We start from the raw sequence: 25,389 nt of genomic DNA on the forward strand, positions 1-25,389 counted from the left end.
TAAAGTGAATAACTCAACACCAAGTTCGTGGTCCCCTTACATGTTTGTACATGTTGATCATATTCCTCCTTAATCTCCTCTTCTCAAGAGAGAATAGATTCAGTTCCTCTAATCTTTCCTCAAAGCTGAGCTCCTCCATGCCTCTTATCAGTTTGGTTGCTCTTCTCTGCACTTTCTCCAGTTCCCCGATATCCTTTTTGAGAACTGGTGTCCAAAACTGTACTGCATATTCCAGATGAGTTCTTACTAATGATTTGTAGAGGGGCAAAATTATATCTCTCTCTAGAGTCCATACCTCTCCTAATACAAGAAAGGACTTTGCTCGATTTGAAACTGCAGACTGGCATTGCATGTTATTATTGAGCTTTTTGATCTACCAAAACCTCCAGATCCTTCTCCACCATTGATCCCCCTAGTTGTACTCCCCCCTAGTATGTATGATGTATTCATATTCTTAGCCCCAAGTGCATAACTTTACATTTATCAACATTAAACCTCATCTGCCACATAGTCACCCAATTAGACAGTGCATGGAGGTTCGGGACCGATGTCCCTGCAAACGGAAGCCGGCGATCGGCTTTTTTTCTTCTCGCGCTGTCAGCGTGAGACGAAAAAAAATCAATTACCGAACCTTTGTTTACATCATGAGATCAGCTGTCATTGGCTGACAGCTGATCACGTGGTAAGGGGCCGGGATCGGCCCCTTACTCGGTTCTGAGATCACCCGAGTTTCATTGACTCGGGTGATCACAGTGCGCACCCCCTTTTAGGGTGCGTGGCCAGCTTTGAAAGGGGAGGACGTCAATAGACGGCCTCCCGGCAAAGCAGTTTCGCGCTGTAGCCGTCATTCAGCTATAGCGCGGATCTAAACGGGTTAATCTCCTAAACGTTAAATAAATGTATGATGAGAATAGTCCATAGATTCAATTCTTGAATAGCACCACAGTGACTCCACACATTATGAAAGTGCCCGACCACCGTAAAAAATGCCTGCTTACCAGATAGTAAGCAGAAAGAACCCAGCCACGGCCTTTAACTTGCAAGGATGGCTGCTGGACACTCACAGGAAATGAACCTGGTAATGGACCTGGTAATGACAACCCCTTAAGCGTCTCCCTGGATCGTGGCTGTACTTGAGATGTACTCCGGGTAGGCTCAGAAAAGAGAGAAACTGACCATAGCGTGATACAGTATAACTATTTAATAAGGAAAAAAGGGTAGTATTGCACTTACATGTACAAGGATAAAATTTGCATAAAAACAAATGCCGGCCGGCAAATACAGGAGCCCGTCCTCCTCACAAACAGAGTGGTGACGTCAGTGCGTGCCCTCCCAGACGCATTTCGTCTTAGGTGACGTTTTCAATATAACTTTAAGTCTGCAGCACTCAGACTTAAAGTGTAAGAAGGAGGAACATTAATTTCTAAAGGTATTCCAGAGATGTGTTCTTGAATAAGGTCCAAGGAAAGGTTCTGCCATTTTTTACAGGAGCCTTCAGATTTAAATATCTGCTTGATGAATAAAACTCTGGTCTTGGGAGAAGTAATGCTATAAAGTCTACAAAATTACCATGTTACAGACTGATCACTGGGGTAGCGGGAACTGAGAAAATACTTCCTCCTACCTACAGCAGACTGAAGAGTTCATATCTGGTAGGGGCAGGACAGCCTGGACCTCAAGGATGGCTTTTTAATTATTAAAGGTGGAGGTTTTGTTTTTTTTTTTTTTTTTATTTTATACTGTGACATGTCAGAAGTTTATTCATGCATAGTTGCATATTTACTTATAAAGATTTTCAAAATGTATAATTCCACTTTTTCCAATTCTGTAAAAAAAACGGGAACTCAAAACTTGATGAGTCCAGTGAGGTTTCTTTAGCAGACGATCGGCTCTCCCCCCAGGTTTTCTTATGTACGTAAAGGTAAAATGAGCTCTTTCTGTGACTTTGAAAGTAATGATAGTGGTCAGACTGGTACGTTCTGAGAACAACCTTTAGATAATGTCATCCATCCAGGTCTGTGACTCTTGTTATACGTGGAGGAGTCGGGGCCATGCCCACTTTTCTGTGTCTTAGCAGGAAAAACAAGTATTTTTGGTAGTTTTTGCGGCTGTAGGTTGGCGTTTCCTTGTAGGTGTTTTGTTTTGGTCCTGGCTTCACACTACTGGAATTAATAACTGCTTGTGCATTTTCTAACCTTCTGTTTAAAATTCTGTTTTCCACTTCGCCACCCCTTTTCTCACTGGAAGAATTTGAACTGTACAGTTCACAAGCCTCTGTAGGTAAATATATGTCGTTGTGATGGTAATTAGAATTTGTGTTTTTGTGGATGTGTGTGAAACTTTGACACTGGAGGTTGAAATTTCGAATGAATGCATGTTATGCATTACAGGTGTGTTTGGATAATTGGGTGTTAACATGACATTTAGGGCTCATGCACATGGGCACAAAAGAGGCCACTTTCAGGCATGGGGGTGTGGGGCGGTACAGATCATACTTGCCTAGGTGGGAAAGATAGAAGTGTGGAGCCAGGACCCACTGAACAGTTACTTGCCCCACAATTCCCAACCTCCCCCCCCCCCAAAAAAAAAAAAAATAATATAATGTATAAAAATATAATAATAAAAAAATAATGGAAAGTGATGGATGGGGGTGAAAATATGCTTTTCAATTTGAAAGCGGAGTTCTACCCTATTTTTTCACTTTGGCCCTGGGCACGGCTTACCACTATGCCATCAATGTTTGGGATTTTTTTTATTTTCTTTTCCAATGTTTACCTAGGCTTCATGAAGTGCTGCACTTCCGTATCGAGGTACGTCTTATCCTCCCACCTGTTGGCTACTGGGATACAGTGAGGGGAAAAAAATATTTGATCCCCCCCCCCCCCCCCCACACACTGATTTTGTACGTTTGCCCACTGACAAAGAAAGGATCAGACTATGATTTTAGTAGTAGAGTTATTTTAACAGTGAGAGACCAGAATAACAACCAAAAAAATACAAAACACATTTTTAAAGAGTTGTAAATTTTGATTTGCATTTTGACCACTTCAGAGGTGCTTTTAAAACAAAAAAAAAAAACAAAAAAAAAGACTGGAGCTCCTCTTAAACCTGCTAAATGCATTCCATGTGCATCAAAAGGAAAGCTGTTCAAAGTCTTTGTTTTAAATTAAAGCAGCCTCTGCCTTTGTATGGAAGCAGTAGTCTCTCTGCAGAGGTCTGAAACATCCCATAGAGCAGGGATATGCAATTTAGCGAACCTCCAGCTGTTGCAAAACTACAAGTCCCATCATGCCTCTGGGTGTCATGCTTGTGGCTGTCAGAGTCTTGCTATGCTTCATGGAACTTGTAGTTCTGCAACAGCTGGAGGTCCGCTAATTGCACATCCCTGCCGTAGAGCAAGGGTTTACACGTTGAGGAATATGTTGTGTGTGTTATGCTGATGCAAGAAAGCATTGGTGTATACCTGAGTATGGGCATGTACAGTTACTCACTTCTATGACTGGCTGTATATGCCACCCTCAGCTCCCCGCAGGCAGAAAAATGTTTCAATTTTGTGCTAGTTCATTTTTTCAGCCTCATCCCATCCGTGTGCACGAGGCCTAAGAATTTGCCTACCTTTTAATTGCTTTAAAGCACTTTAAAGTTGAACTTGAACCTTACCTTTTTTTACCGCATTTTGTAGCAAGTCGCCTCCCATGTTAAAACTTGGTACACTTTAAATTTTCTGCAAACTTGCATCTTCACAACGTAACTCTTTGTAGAGATGCAGCAGCTGTCTTGAGCCTGCCTTCATTTCTTGTTTGCATGATTCAGTCCTCATCAATCCCCTCTTCCTCCTGAACATTGCCCCCCTCTCACAGCTATTGACTTTCTCTGCCATCAGTCATTTTGTTTCTGAGCGCTTTATGAAAGCACACATCCCGGCATCTCTTTTTAGTTGTTCATGCATCAAGGATAAGAAAAAAATAAATGCACATATTTTTGCAGAAAATGCTGCTTTTATTATTTTTTCCTGTAGGAGCCTGAAAGGATCAGTGGATCTGGGGTGCAATGTCAGGCTTCTGCAGCCCTACAGCTTTCAGCCTGTACCTCCATATAGACTGTAAATTTGAAAGCTGCAAGGCTTGTGAATGAATTGCAAGGCGCTCCTTAGCACCCTTGCAGTTCATTCAGAAATGCAAGTCGTCTGCCACAGTGGAGAATGGTACTTGTGACAGCGGCGAGGGCATCGGGGGGGAGAAGTGGCAGGAGCAGGAACATGTTAAATGTTCAACCCTAAATATGAGTGGAACATGTAACCTGTTCCAAAAGGTAAAATTACCCTATGCTTTAGGCCTGCACGTTTAAAAAAACTCCAGTAGCGTTAGCTGTAGAAAGCTGTAGCTGTAGAATGAGTTTTGCAGCATTTTTGTAGTAGCGTTTTTTTAGCGTTTAGTTTTATTAAAAAAAAAAAACATAGTCCCACAAAAGCTTATGGCTCAAAAATGCTCATAAATGCCGAATTGCCGTGTTTTTCAGCATTTTTTAGAGTTTTTTCCAGCTGAAAAACTCCTCTTCAAACCCACTAGTTCTGCATTTTTTTTTCTGGTCAGAAAACACCCCTGCCAAAAAATGCTGGTAAAAGCCTATGTGTGCATGGACACATAGGATAACATGCCAGGGAGTTTACTGGCTGCAGAAAAAAAAGGCTGAAGCCAAAAACAGCCGCTGTAAAAACATCCAGTGTGCATGAGGCCTTGGGAAACTGATTAGCAGATTGCACAGCTAAAGTCTGTAGCTTCCAGGGCTCAGTGTGGCGGAGCATCCAAATGGAACCTGGGGATGTTTTTTCTTTTATATAATGCTCTTGAATCGAGTTCTGAGGCCGGGTGTGCTGTTTACAGGAGCCTGCCAGCCCCTCCCACCAAGCTTGGAGCAAAGACCAGCAAGACATACCCAGCGATGATGTCAATGGGTCTCAAAAGAGGTATTTCTTAAAGTGGAGCTCAGTCTCTTGAGTCATAATTAAAAGTCAACAGCTACCAAAACTGTAGCTGCTGACTTTTAATAAACACCCACTCACCAGTCCTACAATCCAGCGGTGTGCTCACCCCAGTCATGTTCTCCCTCGCCGGCATCTTCACTATGGGCACCCGGCTGTGACAGCTTGCGGCTTCACAGCTGGTTGCCCGCTGTGCATGTGTGAGCGGTGTTGTGCTCTGTGACTGGTCCCAAAGTCTTCTGGGACCTGTCGTATGAAGACTTTGGGAGGAAGAGGGGGTAGGAGAACTACTGCTTCCAATCACCTAAGGCAGTGATGGCGAACCTTGGCACCCCAGATGTTTTGGAACTACATTTCCCATGATGCTCATGCACTCTGCAGTGTAGTTGAGCATCATGGGAAATGTAGTTTGAAAACATCTGGGGTGCCGAGGTTCGCCATCACTGGCCTAAGGCGATCGAAGTGGGAGTGGGTACCTGTCAAAATCTGGTACCCACTCCCCTATCCGCCCCAAAAGCTCCATTTCACAAGCAGGAGCTGGGGAGGAGGCTGTAAAGCGGAACTTCCCATTATGGGTGAAGCTCTGCTTTAGGAACAAAATGATTTAAGGAGGGGAGGAACAAGAGAAAGTATTATATGTGAATATTAAAGCGGTTGTATACCGCTGGATGTGTGTTTTTTTTTTTTTTTTTTTTGGTTTTTCTTTCCCCTGCAAGGTAAAGTCATAATGTGCTAGTATGCATCGCATGCTAGCACATTATGTGAAACTTACCTTCAAACGAAGCTGTTCCAGCACCGCAATGCCAGCACTGCAGTGGCTCCCATCCTCGCCCGTCTTGCTTCTGGGTTTGCGGGCTCTGACTCCGACTGGCTGGAGCTGCAATGACATCACGTGCATGCGCGCGGGAGCCGCTTTGTTTACGGCACAGGGCTCTGAAAAAAACGGCACGGGTGGCTGTTACCTCAGAGTAGGGCTGAAACAACTAATCGATTAATCAACAACTAATCGATTATGAAAATAGTTGTCAACTATTTTAATAATCGTTTAATCAGCCAGCCGATTATTTGGCATGCGTACAGAATGCATTATTTGTTTACATATCAGGAAATACAGTGCAGCACACATACAGCTCAGTACACCATCCATACATGTCAGGAAGTGCCTGAAAACTTGTGAATGTGAATGTGTGAGGAGCAATGCCTCATGGAACATGTAGTCCTGGGCAGGAAGTGAGTGGGTCTAAAAGCAGAAGTTTTTTTACCTTGCTATAGGGGCACTCTATACTATAATTTGCAGCTTGCTATTGGGGCACTCTAAAGGCAGGAGGAGCCAGAGGCATCGGTGGGGGATCCCAGAAGAGAAGAATCGGGGCTGCTCTGTGCAAAACCATTACACAGAGCAGGTAAGTATACCATGTTTGTTTTTAAAAAAAAAAAAAAAATGACTTTAAAGACTGTGCAGGGTAACATCAGCATCTGAACCCAGAGAAGGTGGAGGCTGATAGACTGGAGGTAATAGAAGGCATTACAATTACATTTAAAGTAAACTTTTACATGGAGGCAAGGCACATTACGTGGGAGCAGGGCACATTACGTGGGAGCAGGGCACATTACATGCGCCCCAATGTGAAAGGGGTCTAAATAAAAAATGTGATCTGAGTCAGATGCTATTTACCAGATTCAACCTCCAATAGTATATACCAGTGAAGGTGAACCTTGGCACTCCAGATGTTTTGGAACTACATTTCCCATGATGCTCAACTACACTGCAGAGTGCATGAGCATCATAGGAATTGTAGTTCCAAAACATCTGGGGTGCCAAGGTTCACCATCACTGGTATATACAGTATATCTCTTCTGTCTGTTATTCTCAGAGTGGATTAGAGATTTTGCTCCCTAATCATATAGTATATTTACCACTGCATATAGATTTTGAAGAATAAATTGCCTTTTTTTACACTTTACATATTAAATTATACACCACACTTTTTTTAAGGTTATTATCCGATTAATCGAAACAATAATCGGCCAACTAATCGATTATGAAAATAATCGTTAGTTGCAGCCCTACTTCAGAGCGCATGCACCACTGATGTCACCGGCTGCATGTAATGTAAATATCTCCCGAACAGTGCATGTTTAGGACATATTTACACTACCGATAAGTAAGCCTTATTCTAGGCTTACCTATAGGTAAAAGTCAATAAAGGAAGTTTACTTCCTCTTTAAATGTCAGCCTCTCTCTGGGATAAGAATATTTTCTAAATTGCAGTCTTGTTCCATGTTACTCAAGTGGGTTATCAATACCAGCCAAGCAACTAGCATTTTACGGATTATTTCAGCAGTTCTACAACCATACTCAGTTGTTGATCATGTTGCAAACTATAAAAAGTTCTAATGACAGCCCTTCCTGTGATTGCTTTTCCAGCATATATCGATAGGACATGGGAGCTGTTTACATTCAGATGATGTCAGTGAAGATTCCGTGTCTTTGTTAATCCGCCTGTGTATTGTCAGCGGCAGCTTCACTTGACCACAGCTGTGAATTGGATCCTTTTTTTTTTACAATATATGAAACACAATGAAAATGATATCGGGTTTTAGTTGGCTGTTTATTATGTCCTTTATGTATTCTAGCAGTGATAGAATAGCAGCAGCAAGCAGCTGCTTGCTTGTAGTGATTATTTCCTTCCTAGTAACAAAGCTGTTTTTATACCGGCCTTTGTCCACTGTCCTCCTTTCCGTATAGCTCCAGGCGGATATCTCTGTTGCTTTAGGGGCTAATTGTTCAGCAGGTTATTGCTTTTATAATGGGGCAATCAGAGGCTCAAGAGAGAGTGCTTAGTATGATCGAGGACCCAGTTATTGGTAAAACAACCTGTAATCTTTTTACTTTATGTACATTATATTTTGGAATGTCATAAATTTACTAAACACGAAGTGTTACTAAACCCAGGAGGCTGCATTCATTATATCTGGTCTCCGACAGTACACCGAAAAAATGCAATAGCTTTAGTAAATATAAATTGCTAAATACCTTTTCTCATCAGCAGTATGTAGCAGTCTTGTGACTTTTGTCAGTGTCCGATTAAAGCTTGTAGGAGGAGTTTTCATTCTCCTCTGACCTATGAGGCTGCAGGACTCCTGACCTTCTGTCTGGACAGTGCTGATTGGCCCTGTGCTGAGCACATGCACCCTCCCAAGAAAAAAATAAATAAATTCTCCAGCACTACACACCAAACTGAGCATGTGCAGAGTGACCCCAAGGCTCTGTTCTATCAGCAGATGGATTGGGGACAGGAAAAGGGGAGGATTACAGAAGACAGAATCAAACAGCCTTTATACACAATGCAGAGGATTAACCCCTTAGGTTCCACAGTGAGTATAAAAAGTGTGCTTTACTGCATATACTGACTGATTTTACTGTTGTGGGTTTAGTAACACTTTAAGACTAGTTAGGATTAGCCCAGAATTCTACTTTAAGTGGTTCTCTAGTGCATATGCTGAGTCATTTTTTCCCCACATTGGTGGTTATAAGGAAAAAATAAAAGTAGAACTTGAGGCACAGTTAACAGAGCACAATCTAATATTGAAGATCGAAAATGAATAATTCATACACTTCTTATCTTGCAACTGCGTTGTCATAAAATCATTGTCATTTCCTGAGAGGAAAACCTGCCTAATAATTATATCCATTGTCACTTCAGAGCATCCGTGGCACTCTGACCCAGAGAAGACTCCTCCCTGCACGTCAGCATGCTTGTAAAGTACCACTACTGCTGACCCTTTCTTCTGGCCTCATCTGGAAATTTTAAATTTAGATGCATAATCACATACAGACATACATACATACACACACACACATACACACACACCTGTGGTCCATGTTCACTACCATGGCACCAGATCCAGTGATCTGTGCCGCTTTTCTGGGTTGCAGAGGGTGGGTACTGAGGGCAGCCATAGGGTACAGCTGCCATCAGGCAAATTGCTAAATGGAGGCAGTAGGGGCATGGTTTGCCCTTGCTGTACGTGTCTGAGTGCTCACAGCACAGGCCAGGCGTGCCGCATGCACAGGGGCTCCTTTTAAAAGCCAGTTTGCTAAGGAGATGCCCGTAAACAAGCATGGGGTGCCAGGAGCTTGGTATCTGGCCGCAGGAGAAGAAATAAGAGGCCTGGAGGATTTATCATACTTAAAAGATAGATTATTATGTATGTTTTTTTTAAATGCAAGAAATAGAAGTCCTTGAGTTTGACATTCTATTATCATCAGTTCCCTATTTAGCAGAGCTCAGAGAAGCAGCACAAACAGCCAGTTATTTGTGCTAACAAGGAGCATGGTGATAGGAGGAGAGAGCAGAGTGACAGAGGTGAGCTCATCGATGTGCTGCTTCTCCTTTCACTGTCCAGTCAATGACTGGAGGGGGGAGGAGACCTGTAAGGTGTTGCCTAACTGCAGCAGAGAAAAAGATGGGACTGTGCTCTGTGGCCAAACTGTAAATCTCGGGATGGCATGGACAGAAATAGAAATCCTTTAAATGGTACTTAATAATTGGTGTATGATAGTGTAGGTATATAAATATATATCTATATGACAACAGTGAGTACACCCCTCCCTTTTTTTGTAAATATTTTATTATATCTTTTCATGTGACAACATTGAAGAAATTACACTTTGCTGTATAACAGTGTAAATTTGCTGTCCCCTCAAAATAACTCAACACACATCCATTAATGTCTAAACCGCTGGCAACAAAAGTAAGTACGCTCCTAAGTGAAAATGTCCAAATTGGGCCCAAAGTGTCAATATTTTGTGTGGCCACCATTAGGGGTGCAACAGATCAAAAAACTCACGGTTTGGATCGTTCCTCGGATCATTTACGGATCAACTAAAAAAATCTCCCCCACTGTAATAATATCCACAATCTCCCCCCACTGTAATATCCACAGACTCCCCCACTGTATATACAGTATGAGTATAGGAATTAGGAAGGAAGACTAGTGTTGTTTAGTCTTACCTTACGGAATAGAAGCCGCCAAGCCAGCCAGATCAGATCCACTAGTTGAGGGTTGATGACATCAGCGCGCACAGCCGCCGGGTGTACCAAGATGGCTGCCGCTCTGGAGCTAGGCCGAAGCTGCGGCCTTTCCTAAGGCCGAGGCAGCGGCGCGCTCCACGGAGCGCATGTGTGCCGATCCAAACAGGTTGAACCATTCGGATCACGGATCGGTGACGATCCATTGCACCCCTAGTATTGGCAGGGTATGGCAGAGTATTGAGGTATTGGCAGGGTATGGCAGAGTATTGGCAGGGTATGGCAGAGTATGGAGGGATGGCTGAGCATGGATGAATGGATCCATGGCTGTGACTGCAATTTCACAGAGCAGCTCTGTGGGCACTACAGATCCAGCCCACAGCGCTGCTGCCATCCGATCCCTCCCCTCCACTGTACAGATCAGTACACAGAGGAGAGAGAGTAACTGGCGTCATGACATGACGCCGGTTTGTTTACAAGTGATCGCTCCGTCATTTGACAGAGCGATCACGTGGTAAACGGCCGTCGGGTGTACCAAGATGGCCGCCAGGACTCCAGTGACAACCTGTGAAGCTCTGGTGAACTCCATGCCAAAGAGGGTTAGGGCAGTGCTGGAAAATAATGGTGGCTAGGGGTGCAACGGATCGTTGCCGATCCGTGATCCGAACGGTTCAGCCTGTACGGATCGACACACATGCGCTCCGCGGAGCGCGCCGCTGCCTCGGCCTTAGGAAAGGCCGCGGCTTCGACCTATTTCCGGAGCGGCGGCCATCTTGGTACACCCGGCGGCCGTTTACCACGTGATCCCTCCGTCAAATGACGGAGCGATCACTTGTAAACAAACCAGCGTCATGTCATGACGCCGGTTCCTCTCTCCCCTCTGTGTACTGATCTGTACAGTGGAGGGGAGAGATTGGATGGCAGCAGTGCCAATACTCTGCAAAGCTCTGCCATACCCTGCCAATACTCTGCCAATACCCTGCAATACTCTGCCATACACTGCTAATATATTATTACAGTGGGGGAGACTGCGGATATTATAGGAAGGGAGATTTTTTTTTTTTTTTTTTTTTGATACGAACCGTGACTCCTGATCTGAGGAACGATCCGAACCGTGAGGTTTTTTTTATCCGTTGCACCCCTAATATATATAATATGTGTGCGTGTGTCTATGTATATATATATATATATATATATATATATATATATATATATATATATATATATATTATAGTTTGACCTTTTTTGAGGCTGCATCTAAATTCAAGATTTTCAGATGAGGCCAGAAGAAAGGGTCAGCAGTAGTGGTACTTTACAAGCATGCTGACGCGCAGGGAGGAGTCTTCTCTGGGTCAGAGTGCCACGGATGCTCTGAAGTGACAATGGATATAATTATTAGGCAGGTTTTCCTCTCAGGAAATGACAATGATTTTATGACAACGCAGTTGCAAGATAAGTATATGAATTATTCATTTTCAATCTTCAATATTAGAATGTGCTCTGTTAACTGTGCCTCGAGTTCTACTTTTATTTTTGTTCCTTATAACCACCAATGTGGGGAAAAAATGACTCAGCATATGCACTAGAGAACCACTTAAAGTAGAATTCTGGGCTAATCCTAACTAGTCTTAAAGTGTTACTAAACCCACAACACTAAAATCAGTCTGTATATGCAGTAAAGCATGCTTGTTATACTCACTGTGGAACCTAAGGTGTTAATCCTCTGCATTGTGTATAAAGGCTGTTTGATCCTGTCTTCCGTAATCCTCCCCTTTTACTGTCCCCAATCCATCTGCTGATAGAACAGAGCCTTGGGGGCACTCTGCACATGCTCAGTTTGGTGTGTAGTGCTGGAGAATTGAATTTTTTTTTCTTGGGAGGGTGCATGTGCTCAGCACAGGGCCAATCAGCACTGTCCAGACAAAAGGGGCAGGGGTTCTGCAGCCTCATAGGACAATCATGGGAGAATGAAAACTCTGCCTACAAGCTTTAACCAGTCACTGATAGAAGTCAAAGTTAAAAATAAAGTCTCTTTGTTCACCGTGAGGCTTTGCGTGTGTGGATTTGGTATAAATACAGAATTGAACGTAGCGCTGTTAATTTTTGCTCATTTCTTGACATGTGATTGAGGCTGATATCTGTAGAGCCATTCACTGTCATGTGTGCCCAGGCTTGCACTTCAATAGCACTCTGCTTATTCATATTGTACCCAGACAGAACATGTGCCTAGTGTTGTGCTCGAGGCTCTGCTATACCAGATCAGCTTATAAGATGGTTGAACAAAGCCGGGATCATTATTAGTAGATTAGATTGTAAGGCATCTGCAGAAATTCAGCTCTCATACACAATATCATTCTTGGATTCAGTACTGACTATAGCAAAAAGAGGGGGGGGGGTTGCTTGTAGCAGCCAGTTAGATTTTTTTTTTTTTAAGGCAGGATGAAGAGTAGAATGTAGGCTTGACGTATAAACCACTAAGTTTGTAATTGTGATCAAACTGTTCATGTGCTGCCAGAAAAACAAATGAAATAAAATGCTTGAAGTTGAGTAACTTGCCGAAGCTTACAGCAGCCCATAAGCAGGGCCAGTGAGGGCAAAACCTGGACTGCTTTGCAAAAATAGATTAAAGCTGAATTGTAATGTACGCATATAATACCTTCCCTCGCTCTGAAGTAAGTTTGACTTTGGTGGGAGGGGCTGGGGGCTCCCGTAAAGGTCACAGCACTCCGCCACGAGGGTCATATGAAACAAAAAAAATGCCCTGCATTTGTGTGCATCCCTGCTAGCCACTGGGTGCTACAGACATTAGCAGTGCAATCTGCTGATCAGTTGCTTGATTTAAAGAATTCCCCTTTAAAAAAAAAAAAATATATAGATAGATACACATATATATATATCTATATCTATATCTATATCTCTTTCTATCTAATTATATATCTTTATCTATCTATCTAGATAGATAAATGCACATTTTTATTTTTTTTTGTAGGTAAAAAATGCGCATTTACTAATTTTTTTTATTTTCTTAGGAGCCCTTAAAGCATTGCAGGTGCAATGTCGGGCTCCTGCAGACTGTCAGTGTAGTTGTCTGCCCGTACCTCCAATATGGGCAGGCAGGTAGAGTGAGGGAATAAAGTATTTGACCCCCTGCTGATTTTGTATGTTTGCCCACTGACAAATAAATGACCGGTCTATAATTTTAATGGTAGGTTTGTTTTAACAGCGAGATACAGAATAACAACAAAAATATATCCAGAAAAGCACATTTCAAAAAATTTTTTTAATTGATTTGCATTTTAATGAGTGAAATAAGTACAGGCATACCCCACTTTTAAGTACACAATGGGGTTTATTTACTAAAGCTGGAAAGTGAAAAATCAGGCTCACTTCTGCATAGAAACCAGCTTCCAGGTTTTATTACCAAAGCTTAAAGCAGGGGTCCACCTATCTATCGTTTTTTTTTTTTTGGAGTTCATTCACAAACTTTTCTTCTCATGATTATCTACTCACATATTCTGTGTAATAAGTCCGCCTGTGTCCGATTTTGTTGTAAAGAATAACTTATAAAATTCACTGAAGGCGGTTTCCATCTTCATTGTGGGCATTTGAAGCCCACAAGCATGTATTTCCTGGATGCGGTGAATGCTGTGCTCCCAGCATTCACCGAGATGTTGTGATGACGCTGTTGCACAATGCATGCTGGGAAGCCTGAGACTAGCTCCCAGGGGACTGTGGGAGGTCTGGGAGAGGCTAGAAACACGCCTACTCCCATGGGAGGAAAACCAGGAAGTGCTAAGAAGATTAGAAAAAAAAAGGTAATTACGGCGATTTAAATTTTTTTACACAGCATGTCAGCATCTAGGCAAGGAAGAGAATGCATAGAGATAATGTTCAAAATTTGGGTGGAACCCCGCTTTAATTGAACAAGCTGAGGTTAGAAGCTCATTGGTTTCTATGCAGAGGTGAGCCTGATTTTGCACTTTCCAGCTTTAGTAAATAAACCCCATTGTGTACTTAAAAGTGGGGTATGCCTGTATTTGACCCCTTCGCAAAATATGACTTAGTACTTTGAAGGCAAAACCCTTGTTGGAAATCACAGAGGTCAGACGTTTGCAGATCCTATCCAACTCATTAAGGTTTCGAGACTGACTTTGGTAACTCGACCTTCAGCTCCCTCCACATATTTTCTATGGGATTAAGGTCTGGAAACTGGCTAGGCTACTCAAGGACCTTAATGTGCTTTTTTCTTGAGCCACTCCCTTGTTACCTCAGCTGTGTGTTTTGGGTCATTGTCATGCTGGAAGACCCATCCACGACCCATTATCAATTCCCTGGCTGAGGGAAGGAGGTTCTCACCCAAGATTTGACAGTACACGGCCATCGTCCCTTTTTGATGTGGTGAAGTTGTCCTGTCCCCTTAGCAGGAAAACACCCCCAAAGCATAATGTTTCCACCTCCATGTTTGATGGTGGGGATGGTGTTCTTGGGGTCATAGGCAGCATTCCTCCTCCTCCTCCAAACACAGCAAGTTGAGGACGTTTGGAAAGATCCCTGCACAAAAGTGGAGTTACTCTTTAAGTTACCATGTTACATCCTGTTATGCTGAAGAGTTCAGATAAGACAAGAAGACCAAATTAATTTATTAGAAGGGGTCAGACTGCATACAATAAACCAATAAATGTAATGTTTTCTGCTAAAAGCTTTATTCAAAAGGAGGTTTAGGCTTCACTAGAAAGCTAAAAACTGCTAAAAAAACACGCTAACTTTTTGCCAGCGTTGAGCACAGTGTTTAAGCTGCATTTAGTAGCGTTAATGTTAAGGAGCAATATGGATTGGGGGGACTCCCACGCTGTTTTTTTTTTTTTTTCTCAATTTTTTTTTTTTCTCAATTTTTTTTTTTTTTTTGCCAGCAATATATATATATTTTTTTTACATTCAGTTGTCAGCAGGGAACCTCGCTGACATCTTTTGACTCATCCATTGTGAAGGACGTGGCGGCTGGCTTGCTGGCCCACTCCTTAACAACCACTTCTGTGACCTGTTTTCAGCAGACAGGGGGCCGACGTCACAGAATTAGTCCAGGCTCGGTCAAGAACAAGACAATGAAGATCTGCTCACATGCCTGGGCTGGCGTTCTATCAAATAGTGCCCTCTGTTGAAAAATGCCCACGCATGCGCAGTACGGAACGGCACTCCAGCTGATTTCCCGATCAGCTGGCATGACATCAGCAATCGCACACATCGTAGGAGGCATTTTTCGATGGGAGACAGTATTTGATGATCAGAATTGAAAGCTATGCAAACATTGGAGGGAGACCGTATTTGTCATATTGTGCCTCGCTGTTGCGGGGCGGGTTTTCGTGTGCTCAAGGTCAGGTTTTGCCTGTGTCTAAGGGCGGGTTGCAACACAGACAATACCTGCCGTTTAACACAGCCACAACCCGCCCTGCAACAGCAAGGCACAATCTGACAACTACGGTCTCCCTCCACTTTTTACACAACAAATACTGTCTCCTTTAGAAAAATACCTCCTACAATGTGCGCATGCGCTGTGGTGATGTCACGCCAGCTGATCAGAAAATCAGCTGGAGTGCAGTTCCGTACTGCGCATGTGCTGGGGGGGGGGGGGGGGGCTTGGGTAAAGCCACTGTACACCTAAATTGTGATAGAGAATACATGTCAGTTGTCTGGCTATGCGGCGTGGCAGGAGTGTGTATCACAATGCTGCCAGAACAAAATAATGGTTGTGTACTGTTTGCTTGTTTTTGCATTCGAATTCAGCAGTACTCAGACGCTTGCCTTAGACACAGGTGGCTGTGCTTGAACTGCTTTGCCTACAATGCACCTCTAATAGGACATGCTGCCTCCAGAGAATGCTCACCACTAATACCACTACCTTCACCACTTCTGGCCTTTTGTGAACTTCAAACCTGGATCCTTCCACCGCTTACCATCTGGCCTTATTCTTTGCCAGGTTAGAGTTCTACTTTGCATTAAAGTGATTGTAGAGGTTCGTGTTTTTTTACATTTATTTTTAAATACTTAACTCCTCTGTGAATGGGTTTTGCACAGAGCGGCCCGATTTTCCTTTTCTAGGGTCCCCCGGCGGCACTCCTGGCTCCTCCTCTTCGGCAAGTGCCCCGACAGACGATTTCAGTGGGGGTTCCCGTGCGGGCTTTCGTTCACGAGTCCTGCTGCTTCGTCCATTGACACAGACAGCAGGACTCGGCCCCGCCCCTGACTCCCGTTTTACTGGATTTGATTGACAGCAGCGGGAGCCAATAAGTATGTGATCAAAATAAGAGCGCTACCTTCTGCTATGCTAATAAATCATTACCACAAACAATGAACCATAATGAGAATATCATGACTAATAAATATGAATAATACTAATAGTTCATTAAAAATTCTAAATATAAAGTTCGTGAACTTCAAAAACTTTTCAGTGCAACTTCAAAATTATTCAGATGTGTAATATAAAGTGCCAAGTGCTGGGAAGATCATCTGTGCAATCCGTGCTCCCCTCTGTGTGCCCTCTAACTCACCAGAAATCCCATAACAGAAGTCAGACGATTGAAAGGGTGGCTGGGCTCTGTAGTCACACATGCTGTGTATCCAACTACAGCGTGCGTCGCCCTCAGTAAACCATCAGAGATCCAGGATTCCCATAGGAAAGCCCACACACGCTTGAAGGAACATCTGGGCTCTGTAGTCCCACGTGCTGTGTCGCCAATTGCAGCATACGTTGCCCTCCGCAAACCATTGGGGATAGGGACAAATGGCAAAGGAGGACAATAAAATGTAATTTTGTAAAAAAACTATCAATATCCACTCACATTTAAAAACAGTGTTGGAACCCGGAAGTGGACCATGGCTTGCGTCCCACTGGCCGGAAATTACCTGCCGTGGTCACTGACGTGTTTCGTCCCACCCACGAGACGTTATCAAATAGCCAATGGCTCCTGCCGCTATCAATCTATCCAGTGAGGACCCGAGAGAGCGGCTGGAGCTGCTGGGCTCGTGCTCGTCGCTGGAAGGAATGGGTTCAGGTGAGAAACGGGGGCTCTGGTGGGGCAGCAAAGAAGGTTTTTCACCCTAATGCATAGAAGACATTAAGGTGAAAAACCCTGAGACTTTGCAACTTCTTTAATACTGCCTTTCATTTTATTGCGATATGGCCAAAACTTGGCATCTTCACTTCAGTGTTCCTTCCAATAAATATAGCTCTGCTTTATTGACTCTATAAAGGTACCTCTTCATTCGAGGCCATGTCTATTTACAAGTTTTGAACCTTTCAAAAGATCTTGAAAATCAGCTGATCTTTTTTTAGAGACATTTTGAGGGAAAAGTTTTTCTGCCCCAAGACATTAAATGCTTGAAGCGGGTCAAATGCAGCCTCAGAACTGTCAAATGGGAACCATGAGCTGCGGTTAGACGTGCATTTCAGGTTGAACACACACAAACAATTCGTACCTGAATATATTTTTTTCAGGTAACAGGTTCATATCCCTTTAGGCTATATGGCCAAATGTTTTTGGACACCTGACCATTAAGCCTGCACTGTATGACCAAAAGTATGTCCACGCCCCTTCAAACGACTGCGTTTAGGCGATTCTGGTGAAGGGTCCATTGCCACCTCATCCCTTTTAAAACAGAAAACGTAATAATTACACGGGTTCTGAGGTCAATTTTAATGCATATAAAGCACTAAATGAGTTTAATTACCACCTTTAATCAGTCACAGAACTTGTGTAATATGTGTTTAGTCTTAAAAGGATAAGGTGGTAACTTTCAAATCTGTGCTTTGTGGTAACCCGGTGCTATTCATTTTAAAGGACACCCTCAACGCTCTTGTGCAGCACACACCGCACATAATAGGGTTGATTTACTAAGGGTGAAAAGACTGGGCATTTTCTTCAGAGCTTAGTAAATGAGGGGAAGCTCTGCTGAGTTCCATCATCCAATCACGTGCAAGCAAAAACATTGTTTTATTTATTTTCCTTGCATGGGATTGGGTCATTTTTGCAAAGGGGAGCTGCACCTCATTTACTAAGCTCTGGAGCAAATGCCTTTGCAGAGTGCAACTGCACAGTCTATTTGCCTTTAGTAAAATAACCCCATTGTGTTTTTTGGTATGCTATGTTGGGGGAAAATGGTGCAAGGTTGGCTTTTGGTTGCAATGGCAGCCCATTTAAATGAATGCCCTACCAACCACCATATTAAAGCCTGGTATGACACGGGCTGAACATCGGCCAAGTTCAACAGAAACTGGCTGACATTGAGCCTGTGTTTACACCAGCCTGTCTGACAGAAGCCAGCTGAATGGGCATGCTGGAGAAACCGGCATCTGATCAGCTTTGGAAGCCAATGGCTGTTTGCGCTGACCGTGGTGTTCTGGCCAGGGGGGCGATGCAACTGAGCGTCCGGCTTCTAACGAACAGGCTCAGAGCTGGTGGGAGGCGGATGCAGCATCAGACCAATGCTGCATCCACCTAGATGAGTATAATTCAGAAAAAAACTGAAACTGATTCCCATACTTCTCTTAATATTTCCATTTGAAAGGTGTAACTATGTCTTTAAGGCCTCATTCACACTGGATGTTATATTAACGTTCTAAAAACGGCAGTGAGTTTTTCAAAATTTTTCAATGTTTTTGCAATCGCGTTTTTTAGCATTTTTTTTCTTCAATGGATCAAAAACGCTGGTGATCCGTGTTTTTGAGCGTTTTTGGGCGTTTTTTGCTGTTTTTACAGCTGAAAAATGCCTCTCCGAACCCACTAGTTTTGGGGTTTTTTTCCAGCCAAAAACAGTTGATAGCAGCCTTTGTGTGCATGGACACATAGGATAACATGCTGGAGAGTTTGACTAGAAAAAAACATCCGAAGCCAAAAACAGCAGCTGTAAAAACGTCCAGTGTTCATGAGGCCTTAAGGGAAATTTATATCCATTGCTTACATTTCTTCCTCAATGATCCTCATTTATCGCACTGCTGAGTGTCGTGCCGCAGCTGATTGAAAGTTAGCAGACCCCGATTTATTTATCAGAGTCCCCCCCCGTGTACGCTCCATACAGTATACTTTAAACTGGCATTTCCATAAAGAGCTGCAGGCTCACTCGACTGTCTGGCCGTGCCAGTAATTTGCAGCCCGCAGGAAACAAGCTTTTCATTCTGCAACTCTCGCTGTTTAGCAGGATGCAGTTAAGGAATTACAAGTCCTTTTAAAGTCAATAGCTTTTTCCATTGGCTTGTTTTGTGCCAGTTGGATTATGCTAGGCATTCATAGGCAGAACTTTGGACGTAAGATCAGGGGTATTTGGGGGGGGGGGGGGGGTCCTGTTGCCTATAGCTGCAGCATAAACCCTGTTTCACTTTTCTTTGATCCAGCATAGCAAATTGGGAATTAAAAGGATTTGATTAGTTGCTATGGCAATTGCCCACTATCTCTTTTCCTCCAGTTTTCAGTGCGACCACCCTAATGGGACATGTGGGGAGGCTTGAGGAAGAAACGTTCATGGAGTAAACTTTATTCTTATCCCAAGAGAAAATTACAAAGGGGAAGAATGAACTTTAATGCCTGTACTGTTTTGTGTTTATGAAATGGTATTGTTGATGCAATAAAGTTTAGGCTCGGTTCACACGGGGGCGACTTGTCAGGCGACCTAGCCGCCTGACAAGTCGCCTCCCGTTCTGTACAATGGAACCGTTCTAATCGGAGCGACGCAAGTCGCTCCGACTTAGAAGAAAGGTTCCTGTACTACTTTGGGGGCGACTTGCATAGACTTCTATACAGAAGTCGTCTTGCAAGTCGCCCCGGCAGTCGTGTGCAGGTCGCCTCGGTGAGGTGACCTGCAAGTCGTGCCGCCTCTGGTGTGAACCGAGGCTTAGTCTTTCTTTGTTTATTGTATCTTTCTGTCTCAATAATTTTTATTCAGTTTAAAACAGAAGTATGTTTTTTTTTCTTTTTTTTTATCAGAATAGTACTTACCTAGATGGATGCAGCATCGGTCCCCCACAGCCTCTACACTGAGAACCGAGCGATTGAAAATCACCGATGGCTCGGTTCTCGCAGCTCTCCGAGCAAAGAGCGGCTGGCTGTCAATCAGCAGCCCTCCTGCTCTGCTCCTCCACGCTCACTGGAGCGCTGAGCTGTGGAGGGGGCGGAGAGCGGCTCGCTGAGAGGCTGAGTGGGGTGTCGGTCCAGGCATCTGGCGGATCCAGACTTTATTGTCGTGATGACGCGTTGCCTGGACTGATTGGTGACGTCAGCAGAGAGCGGACTTCAGGGCGCTCTCTGCTGAAAACGGGTCACAAGAGTGCGAAATGAATTGCACTCTTGTGACCCTTAGGAGAAGCCCAGCCAAACGAGCTCAGCCTGGACTTCTCCTTTTAAACAAGTGGCTAACATGCTATAGTTTTGCCCACGCAGGGGCTAGCATTGACAGTTGTAACAAAAATTAGCTTACAAAGGTAGACAAAAATTAAGCTGTATAAATATGAAAGAAAAAACGAGAAAGCACACAACAGCAGGAGACTGGCCTTTATAGAGCCATGAGGGCCAAGGGGTCCCGGGGAGGTTCCCTACAACAACGGGGCATCCCCTGGGCCCACCAATATCAATGCACTTTATTTTTATCTGTCAGTACTTATTTGCGAGTTGAACTTTATTTGTTTTCTAACCAAAGATGAATACTTTGGCTCCCTCTTTATGCAGTATGCGGCCACCTTCACATTTAGACAGCTCTGCATTACTCACTTTTGGAGGCTTCCAGGTCATGTCTCACCAGTGTGGATTCCAAAATTTTGGGCTCTCTGGGGATCCTGTTTCTGACTGCACTTTGGTCTTGCACCCTCTACTGGGCCATGTCTTGTTGGAGACAGATTTTTTTTTTTTCCGATCACAGTTTGAACAGTTACCAGGGCGATCTTTCCAGAGTGTGGTCAAGCCTATCTTTTGAATACCCATAGTAATGTGTATTCTTTTCTGATTCTTTCAGCGCACGCTCTGGAGTTACAATGCTGTGTTATGTTTTTGCTAACGATCTAACAATGGCATTTTCTTTTGCAGATTTATAAGAAGACAACGAAGGCTTTAAACGGGTACGAGCAGCTGTAACCCCTTCTAGGTAAGTCCTGTCATTCATTCATTGATCAGTGTGTTGGCAACTTTGCAAACTGTGCTGAATTTGTTTGTAACTTCATTGGGTGCTTTTCTGAAATCATAAAGCCATGACAGTTCAGCAATTGCATTTTTGTGCATGATCATTTTTGTGTTACCGTACAAAATGGCAAACATTGCGTCTGTGTGTTCCCCAAGAAGGGAAAGATTGCGTCTGTGTGATCCCCACAATGGCAGAGATTGCGTCTGTGTGTTCCCCAAGTTAGCAAACATTGCGCCTGTGTGATCCCCCACAATGGCATAAATTGTGTCTGTGTGATCCCCAAGATAGCAAACGTTGCGTCTGTGTGATCCCCACAATGGCATAAATTGCGTCTGTGTGATCCCCACAATGGCATAAATTGCGTCTGTGTGATCCCCACGATGGCAAAGATTGCGTCTGTATGATCCCTGTGCTTCTAAGCAAGGACATCATGTAGGTCTTATTCAACTCTCTGCCCATTAATATTCAGTTTTTGCTGCCAAAGGCCAGATGGATCTGAAACGTATTTACCCCTCTATTAAAGTGATTGTAAACCCTTACATATACCCAATGAATTGACTGGCCTCAGGTGATACATGGAGATGAAACAAAGCCTCCTACATAAGTTGTACCTGTTTATCTGCAACTCTCTCTCTCTCTCCTCCACATCTGTTCAAAGTCCAGAATTTATACAGCATTAATGAGCTGGCAGAGAGCTGAATTTGCACTCTGCAGAGCTGAGTGAGAAGAGTTCTGAGAGCTGATTTGAGGGAAAGACACACCCCCTCCACACAGGAACAGAGGTGAAGCTGTCAGTCACAGGCTGTGTACTGGAGCTCCCTCCCCTGTCACCATTTTTCTCTTGGTGTCAGGAAAACTTTGTCAGATAGCAGAGGAAGGAAGCAGCAGACAGAAATTACCCTTAGTGCTCTGGATTGAGACGAGGACACACTATAGAGGAATATGCTTTGTTCAAATGTTATATCTGAGGTTTACAATACTTTAAAGGATAAGTTCACCTTTGGGAACATGTTACATGCTCCACACGTTTTTTAGGGTGGAACATGTAACATGTTCCCAATGCTGCAGCCGCTGCCTGATTTTCAACCCCTTCCCTTTGCCGGCATAATAACATACAACTGAATATCTAATGCAAAGTATTGTCATTGAGGCCATCAGAAGGAACCACAGCAGACAGCGAGGAAGCAGGCGCCTGATGCTTCCAGAAATGTCTGATGCAGATTTTCAGCAAGCATAGATTTTTTTTAAATTTAAAAAAAAAAATTTTTGTAAAGGTTTTTAATATAGCGACAGTTGCTTTAACTAGTTGTGGATTTTGGGTATGCCCCACACACACACACACACACACACACACACAAACTTGTTTGATATTTTTTTTTCTTCTATTGCATTTAAGGAGAAGTATGGCCAAAGCTCTTTTGGTCCTACTTCTCCTGTGGATCACAGGAGTGCACTTAGTTCTGCTCTTCTGTAACCCAGATCTAGCTGGCAACAGGCTAAAGTCCGCTGTTGGCTGACATCACAGAGCTGGTAAAGTCTCTGCAAGTATCCCGATGATAATGTCGGAATCCACTCATGTCCCTGACCAGCAGCTGGCTCAGCCTCTCAGCATGCTACTAAGTGCTACTAAAAACACTGCGCTAAGCTAGTACATAGAGCAGCTACATACAATGTGACAAACAACAATGAAAATATAAGTAAAAATGTAGCGCATAAACAAGGTATGTGTACTCCACAGGACACCTCAATGGTGAAAACCAAATGAGATGAATACCAAAAACAAAAAAGATAAGGTGAAGGTAAAGTCCATGTGAACAAACTAGGATTACAAAAAAATGTCTCTAAACAAACGTGTACAGAGAAAATCGCTGGCTGTAAAAGTGTTCGTAATAAGAACTGAAAACTGGGTGGGTAAACACATGGATGCAGCTTCCCTGTGGGACTTCAACACAACGAAACAATAGTAAGCTTGGACTCTTACCGGATCCTGTGGACTCCCCTGTCATATGACATGGAGTCATGTGAGCATTTCACCACTCCAGGCCTGTAGATCGATATCCTGGTCCTCAAGGGTCATAAATGTCGATTCCCCAGATCTTCACGGGGTCATCAAACGAATCCTTGTAGTGGACACGAACAGAGTTCTGGCGACTGAGGTATGTAGTATATAGCAGAGATGGGCTATATTACTCCTCTCCCAATCATATGTGGAAAGAAAGGAAGAGCTTCTCCATAGTGCAGATAAAAAACGGTGGTATCTTTTTATTGTAATAAAACAAGATGCATAAAAACAAAGTGATCACTAAATAAAAAATATTGGGGCAACCTGAGAGAAGGTAAAAAAGCCCAAAAAAAGGGCTTTATTTTACCTTCTCTCAGGTTGCCCCAATATATACTTCCTTTCCCAAAATATACTTCCTTTCTTTCCACATATGATCAGGAGAGGAGTAATATAGCCCATCTCTGCTATATACTACATACCTCAGTCGCCAGAACTCCGTTCGTGTCCACTACAAGGATTCGTTTGATGACCCCATGAAGATCTGGGGAATCGACATTTATGACCCTTGAGGACCAGGATATCGATCTACAGGCCTGGAGTGGTGAAATGCTCACATGACTCCATGTCATATGACAGGGGAGTCCACAGGATCCGGTAAGAGTCCAAGCTTACTATTGTTTCGTTGTGTTGAAGTCCCACAGGGAAGCTGCATCCATGTGTTGACCCACCCAGTTTTCAGTTCTTATTACGAACACTTTTACAGCCAGCGATTTTCTCTATACACGTTTGTTTAGAGACATTTTTTGTGTTCCTAGTTCGTTCACATGGACTTTACCTTCACCTTCACTTTTTTGTTTTTGGTATTCCTCTTATTTGGTTTTCACCATTGAGGTGTCCTGTGGAGTACACATACCACGTTTATGCGCTACATTTATACTTATATGGTCTCAACACCTGCAGCAGCAGAGACACGTGCGGGCGCTGTGTCTCCTCCTCCTGCCCACTCACAGACCGCTTTGTATGATGTGAACCCATTTACAAAATGCAAAGCCTTCTGTAGATGGACAGCCGAGGGAAGGGGGCGGCAGAGCTGCTTTACATGAGAAGACAGCACATATCCTGTCATAGCCCTGGGAGTGTAATGATAGCTGTACTCCCGGAGCTCAGTAAAACTGTTGGGTGTAAATTAAAGAGAGAAGTTCATGAGGTGGCATTCACCTTGGACTTTGAAAAATGTCCTGGCATCCTACCAGCTAAGTGGCTGAATTCCTGGAACTCAGCTTTAGGAACGTTATTGCAGAATAAACAGCCCCATAGCACAAGTGTGAAAACTGCTTTGGCCCATAAGAGGAGCGCACCAATTAAGATTGGGACATTATAATCCTAGAAGCTGCGAAGAAGTCATTTTAGATGTCGCCCTGCATGCTTGTTTCTTTTCACCCTCTAGAGGGCAGACTGATCACAAGATATTTTATCTGTATGGAGAACATGCACTTCAACCACCTCATTACCAGAGCAGTTTTATTTCAGTACTGCCTTATTTTAACTCTTACTTTTTTAAATAACAACAGCCACCCGAATTTACATTCTTCATTAAAAATTCTCTCTCTTAAAAAAAAAAAATATATATATATATATATATATATATATATATATATATATATAATATATAATTTTTTTTTTTTTCTATGGGAGAAAATACTGTGGCTGATTCATCCCCTAATTGGACCACAGGTTTATGCTAAAGTTTATTTTGGAGCGCTTGGTTTTAGCACCCAAACCTATGTGTGTTCCTTTGTTTGTGCTGGAAGTGCAGTTGATTGCAGGAAACCAACAAAAAGACTGAGCTGTCGCCAGCAGCTCACGGTTTCATACTAATGACTGGGAGCCGAGAGCACCGCCTCCCGATCACTGTCATAGCCGGTGATGTCCTCTCACAATGTATTGGGTAAGGCCCCTCCACACGAGGCGGACTCCATTTGGATCAGCAGGGGATCTGTCTGCTGATCATCTACTGAGCAGAGCGGGAGAATGACAGGCCCTTGTCTGCTCAGTTTATGTAGAGCGGACACAGACCAAGCTCACTCTACTCTATGGGTGGCCGGGTGTAAACAGACTTGGCTGGCTGTTTACATTCAACTGCCTCCAATCCGATCCACTTAGACCAGGGGTCTTCAATTGAAAAGGGGCCCAGTTTGTAAAATTTTCTT

At 43.4% G+C, this 25,389-nt stretch overlaps 1 protein-coding gene across 1 annotated transcript in view; it reads left to right on the forward strand.

Annotated features, from left to right (window-relative positions):
* The window catches only part of GNG12 (G protein subunit gamma 12), a 208,840-nt gene that overhangs the window by 75,662 nt on the left and 107,789 nt on the right, over positions 1-25,389 (forward strand). Inside the window, exon 2 of the mRNA XM_073593771.1 lies at positions 21,084-21,141. The gene's annotated coding sequence lies outside the window, so the exon portion shown is untranslated. The remainder of the gene's footprint in view (positions 1-21,083; positions 21,142-25,389) is intronic.

This window comes from Aquarana catesbeiana, linkage group LG07, assembly GCF_042186555.1.
Source record: "Aquarana catesbeiana isolate 2022-GZ linkage group LG07, ASM4218655v1, whole genome shotgun sequence".
Lineage (NCBI taxonomy): Eukaryota > Metazoa > Chordata > Amphibia > Anura > Ranidae > Aquarana > Aquarana catesbeiana.